This window comes from Saccopteryx leptura, chromosome 7 (assembly GCF_036850995.1).
Source record: "Saccopteryx leptura isolate mSacLep1 chromosome 7, mSacLep1_pri_phased_curated, whole genome shotgun sequence".
Lineage (NCBI taxonomy): Eukaryota > Metazoa > Chordata > Mammalia > Chiroptera > Emballonuridae > Saccopteryx > Saccopteryx leptura.
Window position 1 is genome coordinate 47,339,613 of NC_089509.1, and position 12,883 is coordinate 47,352,495.

General features: G+C 38.4%; 1 protein-coding gene and 1 pseudogene across 6 annotated transcripts in view; one reads left to right on the forward strand and one right to left on the reverse strand.

Annotated features, from left to right (window-relative positions):
• Positions 1-12,883, forward strand: part of SLC4A10 (solute carrier family 4 member 10) — a 317,469-nt gene that overhangs the window by 255,851 nt on the left and 48,735 nt on the right. The window lies entirely within an intron of this gene.
• On the reverse strand, positions 1,234-11,274 carry LOC136378669 (ribulose-phosphate 3-epimerase-like; annotated as a pseudogene).

Genomic DNA, 12,883 nt, shown 5'->3' on the forward strand with positions numbered 1-12,883 from the left:
TTAAAATTAATAAAAATTTTGAAAAAGAGAAAGAATAAAAAAAAAAGAATGATAGGTGGCATTAAAGAGGAAGGGGTTAGAAATCACTGAATAATCTGCCCTTTCAGCAAAGCTGACAAGAAAACATCCTGGTAAGAATCCATGCTTATGTTTTATTTTATTTTATTTATTTATTATTATTTTTTTTCTGAAGCTGGAAACGGGGAGAGACAGTCAGACAGACTCCCGCATGCGCCCGACCGGGATCCACCCGGCACACCCACCAGGGGGCGACACTCTGCCCACCAGGGGGCGATGCTCTGTCCCTCCGGGGCGTGACTCTGTTGCGACCAGAGCCACTCTAGCGCCTGGGGCAGAGGCCAAGGGGCCATCCCCAGCGCCCGGGCCATCTTTGCTCCAATGGAGCCTCAGCTGCGGGAGGGGAAGAGAGAGACAGAGAGGAAGGAGAGGGGGAGGGGTGGAGAAACAGATGAGTGCTTCTCCTGTGTGCCCTGGCCGGGAATCGAACCTGGGACTTCTGAACGCCAGGCCGACGCTCTACCACTGAGCCAACCGGCCAGGGCCTCCATGCTTATATTTTAAAACAGATTACCTGAAAACTCTGGGGCTTCATACATTTTAAAAATAATTTTGATGTATAAAGTATAAAATTAAAAGGGAAAAAATAGATCTTTTAAATGAAAGAAGAATACGGTATGTCATCCCAGCCACATCCAAGCTTGTTTTTTATAAGTTTCATTCTAGACTTATTACAACCATATACACAAATCACAAATAACACATAATAGGGAAAACATAAAGACTGCCTTTGTTTTTGGAAAATAGATGGAAAACAACAGAAAGTTCTCACCAGTGCAGAGAAACATTTTTTTCATAATTGCTATTATTCTTCTTTAGGCATTAAGATACATTTCTATTCATCATAATATAGCTATATTTTTACTCTTTATTAAAATCAGGTCTCCCAGTAAAAACAGAGTACTTCACCACACAAATCTTTAATTTCCATCACTAAAAATGTAGGTATACACTCTAGTATCTAACCTCTTAGAATATTTTTCATGAAGAGTTTTAGTCATTGGAACCAATAATGGCTCAGGGAAGCAGCACTGCCTCATTCCATTGGATGTGTAGCCAACATTCTTGTTTTCCAATAAAATGAAATTTTTATGAGCGGAAACATTGGGCTCCTTGGGAGTTCATCAATGAAGAAAACATTTTAATCAAACCAGTTCATCCCAGATCTGGGTCTTTATTCCATACAGCACCGCCAGACACACTCATGTTAGCCCCTGTGTCTGCACAGTTGTAGAAGGTGTCAGAACTGACTCCTCCACCATTGAATTCTGTATCTGAAGACAGAAACTGGGTCCTCAACAAGTGAACGTTTGGTATTATATCTTCCATGAATTTCTACCCTCCAAACACAGGTTCCACTAGCATAACCATGACCTTATCTATCTGTTTAGCCATGGTATCAAATATTCAACTGTGTGTCCTAGTTTGATAGCAAGTCCAACTTTCATCCCATTCTCCCAAATGTCTTTAATAGAAGCCCCTGGGTTCTCAGTATCTTTGAGGTAAAATGTATATTGATTGGTTCCTACTGCAACTACTGTCTCAACCTGGATACCATTCTGTGCATGTCAAAGAAAGGATCCTGGCCTAGCTGCTTTTGGTGACATTTTGCCACAAGATGACCAAAGGTGATGTTTGAACAAAATGCCCAGGTGTAGGTAGTTGGCCCCTGAGGCCAGCATCCAGGGGTAATTGGCCCCCAAATTGGCCAGGTTGCTGTTGAGATGGACAGGCTGTTCTTATGGGCTGGATGCCATGATACTGGTTCTCAAAAGCCAGGTTCCCCCATGAGTCCCAGCAAGATGATGACATCATCCTGATTTGCCCCCTACCCTTTTTAAAAAGGGTTAGTACTTTAATCTTTAAGCAATAACTAAAATTTCTTTCGAAATGATGATTAATTTTCCCCAATGTAAATAAAAGTAAAGACATGAGTTAAAGCTTTTAAGAATTTATTTTAGAATCAAAATATATCTTAAGTTTACTTGCTTATTATTCAAATGAGTCAGAACTAGCAGTTTGCTTTGTTTTTGCTACTTGGGTAAAAAAATTTAGAAGAGTTTGTTTGTTTAGTGATTTGCTAAAACATACAAATGATGTAACCTCAAATCTCCATTAATGGGCCTTTTGGTGCTAATATATGTTTTTTGTCCCCAACTTCCTATCAAATAAAATTATTATTTCAAATAAAATTTTTCCTTTCAAATAAAATTATGTTATATATATACACACATATATGCATACATACATACTCACATGTTGTATATATCTACTATAATACTAATTCTCTCTTATGATGTGACCTTTACAAGAAATTTGACATATTTTCCCTATTTTGAATTTTAGTTACCTTTTATCATTATTAATAAATTTACTTTTACCAAATTTTCAGAGTATTACAATGGTTTCCCATCAAACTCCTATAGTATTGGTCCTTTATTCCTGAGGTGAAGTCACAGAAAGATCAATTTGTGAGAATTTCCCCATCATGAACCATACTACCTTTTATTTGTGAACTGGCTTATAAGCAGAGGTTGGCAGAATCATATATGTATAAGCAAAAGAGTAGCAAGGCATTTGAAGGCCTCTGAGCCTTGCTTTTTTACCTAATGCTTTTCCATTTAATCCTGGAACAGCTGTAAAATTGGAGTAAGAGATTCAGGATAAGACATTATTGACCCAACTGATAGTTTTTTGGAGGCTACCAAAGGTGTAGTATCGAAGCCTTATTTGGAGTCGGATCCAGGATCAGTTCAAGTCCTTTAGGTTCTACTTTTATTATTATTATTATTATTATTATTATTATTATTATTATTATTAAGTGAGAGGTGGGGAGGCAGAGAGACGAACTCCTGCATGTGCCCTGACTGGGATCCCCCTGGCAAGCACCCAACCTGGCAATTCTCTGCCCATCTGGGGCTGCCACTCTGTTGCTTGGCAACAGAGCTATTTTAGCATCTAAGGTGAGGCCATGGAGCCATTCTCAGCACCTGGGGTCAACTCCCTCAAATCCTTTGAGCCCTGGATGCAGGAAGGGAAAGAAAGAGAGAAAGAAAGAGAAGAGGAAGGGGTGGAGAAACAGATGGTTGCTTCTCCTGTGTGCCCTGACTGGGAATTGAACCTGGAACATCCACATACCAGGCTGACGGTCTACGGCTGAGCCAACTGTCCAGGGTTCTACTTTTTTTTTTTAAATAAGTACTCATCTTATTTTAGACTATAGACATGCTACCAGAAGCTCTACTAAACCAGAACCTGGGTGTCCTCATTAAATATGAAAAGCTTATTCATATTAGAGTTTGTCTTTGGATTCCAACCTGGGACTCAGAAATCAGATCTTGGCGTAACTTGCAGCTCTTACATGTGTGATAACATGGATTAGGTGCCTGACCAGGTGGTGGCACAATGGATAGAGTGTCGGAGTGGGATACAGAATACCCAGGTTTGAAACCCCGAGGTTGCTGGCTTGAGCGCGCGCTCATTCAGCTTGAGTGGGGGCTAATCCAGCTTCAGTGTTTACTCACCAGCTTGAGTGCAGGGTCACTAGCTTGAGTGTGGGATCATAGACATGACCCTATGGTCGCTGGCTTGAGCTCAAAGGTCATTGTCTTGAAGTCCAAAGTCGCTGGCTTGAGCAAGGGGTCACTTGCTCTTCTGTAGTCCCCCCTCCCTTGCCATCAAGGCACATATGAGAAAGCAATCAATGAACAACTGAGGTACCACAACAAAGAACTGGTGCTTCTCGTCTCTCTCCCTTCCTGTCTGTCTGTTCCTATCTGTCCTTCTCTCTGTCTCTATCTCTCTGTCTCTGTCACAAAAACAAGAACAAAAAAACATGGATTAGGTATCTGTGGTGGCTCTAGAGCTTTAGGCCTCACCTGCTCTGCCACCCACACTTCTTTGTGATGGATGTCAATGTAGAATCTTCCCTATCACAATTCTCTATTATGTCTACAAACTCTTCTTGTGAGACCTCTCAATGCTCCAAGTACTTTTTTTCAGTAACATTCCTTCAGAGCTTGAGCTACAGCTGTTCTAGATATGCCTACATCTAATATTTTAAATTTACAATACAAACTTTATGGGGGCTACCTAGTCAGCAAAACCCACAGCACCAATGGAATAAAAAAATTCTTCAAAGCTGTCCTACTGTTCTCATTTTTACATTCAAAATGTTAGGGCTCACTCTGCGTGGTCTGGTCCTTGCCTCTTTCACAGTCCCACCGCCACCTCTTCCCCCACCCCCTCTGGCTTCAGCCACACTGATCTTTCTGAGCCTGTCTGTTTCCTGCCCTATGCCTCTCCACCTGCTGTATGCTCTCTCTAGTCCACCACCCCACTACCCACCCACACCATTACTTACTAAATTTTTCAACTTTTAGATCTCAGTTTAAGCCTCATTTTCAGTTTTTCCTGAGCACCCAGTCTCAAGGCTTTTTAGCAACCTAGATTTCCTTATAGTATTTTTCACAAATACATTTATATAATTGTGTGATTGACTAATAAGCAATTTTTTCCTACATTTAAAGAAAGCCCCCGGATCATGTCTATCTTATTCAATGTTACACTTAGCATGACATCTTGCTAAGTTTGGTATTGAATTTTTAACTCACTTAAAAAGTAACTCAATGGCCCTGGCCAGTTGGCTCAGTGGTAGAGCATCGGCCTGGCGTGCAGAAGTCCCGGGTTCGATTCCCGGCCAGGGCACACAGGAGAAGCGCCCATCTGCTTCTCCACCCCTCCCCCTCTCCTTCCTCTCTGTCTCTCTCTTCCCCTCCCACAGCCAGGCTCCATTGGAGCAAAAGATGGCCCCGGGCGCTGGGGATGGCTCCTTGGCCTCTGCCCCAGGTGCTGGAGTGGCTCTGGTCGCAACAAAGCGACCCCCCCCCGAGGGGCAGAGCATCACCCCCTGGTGTGGGTGTGCCGGGTGGATCCCGGTCGGGTGCATGCGGGAGTCTGACTATCTCTCCCCGTTTCCAGCTTCAGAAAAATACAAAAAAAAAGAAAAAAAAGTAACTCATTAACTTTTTTTCAGTTATAATTGCGAATAATTTCTTTATGACTTAGGGTGTTTTTTTCTTAAGGTATAGGAAGGGAGACAGACAGACAGACTTCTTCATGTACCCTGACCAGAATCTACCCAACAACGCCTATCTGTGTCCAATGCTTGAATCAACTGAGCTATGCTCAGTACCCCAGGCTGACTCTCAAACCAATCGAGCCACTAGCTCTGAGAGGGGAAGAGGGAGAGAAGGGGTAAAAGAAGGGGAAGAGAAACAGATAGTCGCTTCTCATTAGTGCCCTGACTGGGGATCAAACCCGGGATGTCTGCATGCTGGGCTGATACTCTATCTATTGAGCCAATTGGCCAGGGCCAACTTAGGTTTTCAATAGGTCTTTTTTTCTGTGTTGCCTTACATATAGAACAAAACATACTATAACCTGGGTTCCCCTAAAAGCACAGCTTGAGACAGGGAGAACAATTGCTATACACAAAATTGTGTCCCCTCAAAATTCATATGTTGAAGCCCTAACTTCCATTGTAAATATATTTGGAAATAGAGTCTTTAAGAGGTAATCAAGGTTAAATGAGGTTATAAGGTTATAAGGGTAGGGCCCAAATCTGATAAACAGTGTTCTTATAAGGAGAGGGAGAGAGAGAGAGAGAGAGAGAGAGAGAGAGAGAGAGAGAGAGAATTCTGTCATGTGAAGACACTGCAGTAAGATGGCCATCTCTGTACCAGAAAGAGAACTTTCACCAAAACCCAACCATGGTGGTGCCTGATCTTGCACTTGCAGCATCCAGGTCTGTGAGAAAAGAAATTTCTGTTGTTTATGCCACCAAGTCTATGGTATTTTATCATGTAGACTAATACAGTGATGTAAGAAAGGAGATAAGGCCAACGAGAAATCTAGTTTTGGGCATAAATACAGGTGATTAATGCTTGATTTGATCAGATCTTTAAGAAGGCTTATGAAATGCAACTCAACTGTTTGCCTAGGGATAAAAAGGGGAAGCATATCCTATTGGCCTCCATTTCCCATTAGTTAAGGGAAGCAGCAGTATAAGGAGAGCAATCAAGAGATACATAGTGTGGCCTGAAGCAAAGCATCAATGTGTTGCAACTGAAAGTGACCGTTGAAGCCTATGCAGAAGAGGTGGGTGATAGAAATTGAAGTGGCACAACAAGTGTCTGATATGTCAAACATCACCAAAGTATTATGTATTCAATATTCAAAAGTAATTCTGTAAAATGATTTTTTTAAAAAACTTAGTATTTTTAGTATTTCTACAATGCTTATTCTACATGGAAAAAGACATGAAGCAGTTTCTGTCAACTAAAGTGAAAAAATAGTTACGGCTGCAAGTAAATGCTAAATCTGACATTATTTTAGTGACGCTTACAAATAGAATCTTGAGACATTTTTTAAGATGCCAAAAGAAATGATAATGATTTTCTAAGAATTGTTTATCTCAGAATCTAGACAGAATGGTTACACTAAATTAATGACCAAAAAGCAAGTTTAGTATGTTTCTTTGTCACAGAAGCAGTAAGCTTTGGACTATATTGAAAATGACATTGAGAAACAACCAGCTTTAAACTGCTAGAGACAGATACTGCCAAAGATGCTAATTTCTTGAACATTAGTTGATGACAAGATAAGTTGCCTTCTACTGTCAAAAATAATTCAGATATCTTGAGAATATAATTCTAAGCAAGCAGGGTGTGATAAGCTGAAGAGAAATACTGGAATGGTTTCCCCATGATGCATTAATTTGAATTTTTAAGAGAGAAAAAAGACAAAGCTAAACACAGGCGGGAATTTGAGATAACTTGTACATACAGAATTAAGTAAATTTAGGGCTGCCACAAGGAGAACCAATTATTTTTTTCCAAATACATTTTCTTGTTATCAAAATAATTCATATGCATCCTGGAAAATGAAAATAGTATAGAAAGATTATAATTGAAGCACCAGTTCACTCAAAGGCAACACTTTTAACAGAGCTTTTTATTTATTTTTGGTGGTACCTACTTATGTCTAAATAATATGTTTATATTACCTTTTCTTGGTTTACCAATGCTAAATATGACTAATTGACTTTTGCTCTTATAAATATGGATTTAGCTCCTTTTCTACTCCCACTCTCAGCTTTCCTTGTCACTATACCTTTCTTTCCAATACACTTATATCACATCCTAAAGTCCATTATTCTTGTACTCTCTATAACCATAAATAATTGAATAACCATAATTAACATATATAAATTTCCATTTCTTGTTCCATCATCATAGATAATTCTCTTTACTCCCTACCTTGTAGAAGGAGATAAATAAATCTCACTTTTACTTCCAACTCTATTCCTCCTTTTATCTCCTTACCCCTAATTTTACTATATTGGTTGCTTATATAATTTTATTTCATAACCATTGTTGTAAGTAATTTACCTAAAAGTTGATTATAAAATTTAAAAAAAATTAAAACCTTTACATAGTTATAATGATGTAATTGCTCACTGTAGTGAAGAAGTTTGCAATGATTACATTTCCTCTGTTTGGCTCTAGTGTCATCACTCCTCTATGTCATTTAAAAAAACAATGAATGTTCTGATAGATACTTCCAAAATGGCATAGGAGCTCTGAAGACCCTCTCTCTGGTGAAACTAATATAATGCTGAAAATCATTTTAAAAAGCAATAATGGAAAGTCTCTGGAAATTGTGTTAAGAGCATATAGCAAATGAAGAAATACTTATGAAAGAAAACTTACTAAATCTTGATAAGAACAATGAGTCTGTGGCACTTGAGCCAAAATCCACATTCCCCTTATCCCTTTCGCAGCTCAGCCTGACAGAAGCGTCAATCTAAGCAGTTATGGTTAAGAGCACGGGGATTTCTATCCTCCTAGCTCCCAGAAGAGGGAGACAGTATCTTCCAAGAAAGGCTGGGTGATAGTTTTATTTTTAATTTTTCAGGGAGCCTGCATACTGTGTTTTACATAGTGGGTGCACCATTTTACATTCCCACTATCAGTATACGAGGGTTACAGTTTCTTTATATCCTTATCAACACTTGGTATTTTGGGGGTTTGTTTTGTTTTGTTTATAATGATCATCCTAATAGGTGTAAGGTGATATACATCATTGTAGTTTTGATTTTTATTTCCCTGACAATTAGTGATGTCAAGCATGTATACACACACCTGTTGGCCATTTTTAGGTCTTATTTGGAGAAATGTCTATTCAAGTTTTTTGCCCATTTTGAATCAAGTTATTTGTTTTATTGTTATGGAGTTATAGGAACACCTTATGTATTTTGGATAATAATGACTAATAAGATACATAGTTTGCAAATATTTTCCCCCATTATATAGGTTGACTTTTCACTCTGTTGACTATTTCCTTTGCTATCCGGAAACTTTAGTCTGATGCAGTTCTTCTGTATATTTTTGCTTTTGTTGCCAGTGATTTTGATGTCATATCCAAGAAATATTGCAAAGACCAATAAAAGATCAAGGTTAAAAAACCTTTTCCCCTCTTTTTTTAAAGGAATTTTATAGTTTCAAGTCTTCTTTTTTTTTTTTTTTTCATTTTTCTGAAGCTGGAAACAGGGAGAGACAGTCAGACAGACTCCCGCATGCGCCCGACCGGGATCCACCCGGCACGCCCACCAGGGGCGATGCTCTGCCCATCCTGGGCGTCCCCATGTTGCGACCAGAGCCACTCTAGCGCCTGGGGCAGAGGCCACAGAGCCATCCCCAGTGCCCGGGCCATCTTTGCTCCAATGGAGCCTTGGCTGCGGGAGGGGAAGAGAGGGACAGAGAGGAAAGTGCGGCGGAGGGGTGGAGAAGCAAATGGGCGCTTCTCCTGTGTGCCCTGGCCGGGAATCGAACCCGGGGCCTCCGCACGCTAGGCCGACGCTCTACCGCTGAGCCAACCGGCCAGGGCTAGTTTCAAGTCTTATGTTTAACTCTTTAGTCAGTTTTGAATCGATTTTTGTGTATAGTGTAGGATAAAGGTCTCATTTTATCCTTTTGTGTGTGGCTATCCACCATTTGTTGAAGAGACTGACCTTTTTACCACTGTGTAGTCTTGATATTCTTGTCAAAGATCATTTGAGTGTATATGTGATGGTTTATTTCTGGGTTCTCTATTCTGTTCTATAGTTCTATATGTCAGTATTTATGCCAGTACTGGGCTATTTTGATTATTGTAGTTTAGTACTATGTTGTTTTGTTTTGTTTTTGTTTTTTTGGAACTGAGACAGAGAGAGACAGAGAAAGGACTGAAAGAGGGACAGATAGGGACAGACAGACAGGAAGGGAGAGAGATGAGAAACATCATTTCTTCGTTGTGGCACCTTAGTTGTTCATTGATTGCTTTCTCATATGTGCCTTGACCTGGGGGCTACAGTAGAGCGAGTGACCCCTTGCTCAAGCCAGCGACCTTGGGCTTCAAGCCATGCTCGAACTGGCAAACTTGGGGTTTTGAACCTGAGTCCTCCACGTCCCATTCTGATGCTGTATCCAGTGCACCACTGCCTGGTCAGGCTGTACTATGTTTTAAAATCAGAATATGTAAGGCTTTCAACTTTGTTTTTTCTCAAGATGGTTTTGACTATTCAGGATTCTTTGTAATTTCATATAAATTTTAGGATTCTTTTTTTCTGTTGAAAATGCCATTGGAATTTTGATAGAAATTGCATTGAATTTGTAGATGACTTTAGGTTATATGGGCATTTTACAAAAATAAATCTTCCAGTAAATAAAAACTTCTTTCTTTTTTTTCAACAGTATTTTGTAGCTATAAGGGTAGCTATCTTTGACCTCCTTGGTTAAGTTTATATCTAAGTATTTTATTATTTTTTATATTATTATAAATATGAATCTCTAATTTTTTTTCATACTATTCATACTGTTCAATGCTAGTGTAATTAATTTTTGTCTGTTGATTTTGTATCCTGCAACTTTGCTGAATTCATTTATTCTACCTTTTACTTTGTGTGTGTGTGTGTGTGTGTGTGTGTGTGTGTGTGTGTGTAAGTCTTTAGGATCCACTCTTTTCTTCATTCCTTATCCTTTCTTAAATTTATTAATTTGTATTTTATTTAAGAACACAGGCAGGAAAAACTGTAAAATCTACCCAAAAAAATCAACATTTTTTAGTTTCCTTACATTAGATTTGATGATTAAACTCAGGAAAGAATTCTAAGTTCAAAATAATTTTGCCTCAAAATGATAATAGTATTTCCGAGAGAAAAGTCTGATGCCGTTCTGTGAAGAAGTATGTCTATAAGTATAGTATTGGGGGAAGATTTCTGAAATTAACTAAAGTTAGTTCCGATGGTTTCAGCTCCACCTCTTTACTTCTTTGTTGAGTGTGAGCCCTTTTCTGAGTCCGGATTCTCTGGGATTCTCCTAAGTAGGCCAGGTCCCTCTTCTACTGCAGCTGGATAAAGATGTGTATACTAGTTAGTGTTTAATAGTGGACTGCCTAGCTTCAACTTCTGGCTCTGACTTTTCTAGCTATGTAACCTTGACCAAGTAACTTGTGCCTCTATATTTTCATATGCATAGTACTAACATTTTAATATGTACAAGTACTATTATTGCTGTTATTCTTGTTTGCTTTTCCAAACATCTTGCTTTTTGTATTCCATTGTTTTACTTATCTGTTTTGTTGATGTTTATTTTCATGTTTATTTTCAGATTATTCCTTTGCTTACTGAATTCTGAGTAATAAGAAAATATATGTGAGTTTCTTAAGCCAGAAGCTAGATCTAATTCTTAATTTTAGAAAATATTTAACAATTTAATTGTTTGTGTTTTTAAAAAAATAATTTATGTCATTTCAAAATAAATTATTCTCTTTGTCTTCATATAGTGTCTTGAATATATTTGCCAAATTATCTAATGACTCAGAACCAAACTTAAATAGGAAATTTTTTTCTATAGATTATTATCAATAGTAGCAAAACTGTTCTCGTGCTGAATTTGTCTCTTTAAAGCATTGACAGGAAAATGAAAAGAGCATCAGCATGTTAGAGAAAGCCTGGGGTTCTTCATGTGTTACATATCAAGGTGACAGTCAATAGCTTTATTGTACTTGTGAAAGACTGAAAAATGAACCAGAATTCACACTGATGATGACATTAATGATGATAGCAATCACAATTTCAAAACTACCTAAGTGCATACTGGCAATTAGTATATATAAAGCTACTTATTCTTCACAACAGTTGTACTAGGTAGTCATTTTTATCCTCATTTTATGTATGAGGAAGTCAAGATTTAGAGTGCTTGAATAATTTGCTCAAGGCCACATGGCCAGTAAAGGACAGAGCCTTCTAAAACAAATGCCTGATTTTTTATATAGGGCCAATCTTGGACTTAGTAACCTATAGCTTTGAATAACTTGCATTAATAAATATCTATTATTTCATCTTAGGTAATTCTGTTTTCCTTTTGCTATAGCTCCTCCTTCTGCTGCCATGGAGATCATTCACTGCAGCTACCCATGGTAGCTAATGCTTCCATATCCCATTCCCTTAAAATCTTTGTCGCCTATTTTCTCCTCATAACCTTCTGGCCTCTTAGAGGCTCAGCTCCAAGTGAGCTCAGCTGAGGAATCCACTAACCTCCCTTAGTGAGAGCAGAAACCATGCTGTACACATTGCCAAAGTCAAGTAGAGTTTCTTGCAATAATTGACACTCAAGTTGAGTGTTGAAGAATGAATGAGTAGTGGTTAAAGAGAACAGATTAAGTTCCTAATGTAGGAGACAGAAGAGTGAGTGTTACTTAGGCAGAGGTATTTACCAAATAGAAACTAAAATATATTTTCCTGTAGAGATAATGTTAGAAATGGTAGTTAGGTCCTACAGTTCTATTAATATCACTAAAGCTGAAGTCTAACTAATTTTGAACTTACATAATTTATGTGGGTTCATCTGGTAGACAAACCACCATTTATAAAATTTTTCTATAAGAAAAATGCTTTCTGAAAGAAAAATAGCCAGATTATGAATGAAGTTTTGAAAAGAAACCATTTGTAAATTGAAGTTAACCTATAAAGCCGTTAATATATTGGTAATATTTGCTTCTGTCTTCTCATTGATGAATAAAGTTACAAAGAACATTAAATTATAAACTATTTTCTATTGCATAATAATATCTCTATACCTCTTTCTTATTCTCTCTGTTGCTACCACTCAGCATTCATTTTGGTTATATGTACTAGGTACTCAAAAACTTCTGCATATTGATTGCTTGATTTTTAATAGGACTATCACTTGGAACAAAAAATAATATGTCCTGAGATGCCTAGGATTCTTCTTTCAACCTAGCTTTAATTTTTGAATTTCACAGCAAAGTTTTTAATAATCTTTACAATATGAATTAAATGACTCCAACTTTAAGTAATATGTCTTTACAATATTAATAAAAATAAGTAAATTATAATAACAGATTTGAAGATTTAGCATTTTTATCTACCTGGCTGATAATATAGGGTCAAATGATCATTTTTCCCCTTCTTTTTCCAAGTGAGAGGAGGGGAGATAGAGAGACAGACTCCCACATGTGCTCCGACCAGGATCTACTTGGTATCTCCCATCTGGGGCTGATGCTTTGCCCATCTGGGGCCATGCTCACAATGAGCTATTTTTTGTACCTGAGGTGGAGGTCCCCTGGAGTTATCCTCAGCACCCAGGGCTGATAGGCTTGGACCAATCCAACCATGGCTATGGGAGCAGAAGAGGGAGAGAGAGAGAAAGAGCAGAGAGAGGGGAAGGGTGAAGATGGTTGC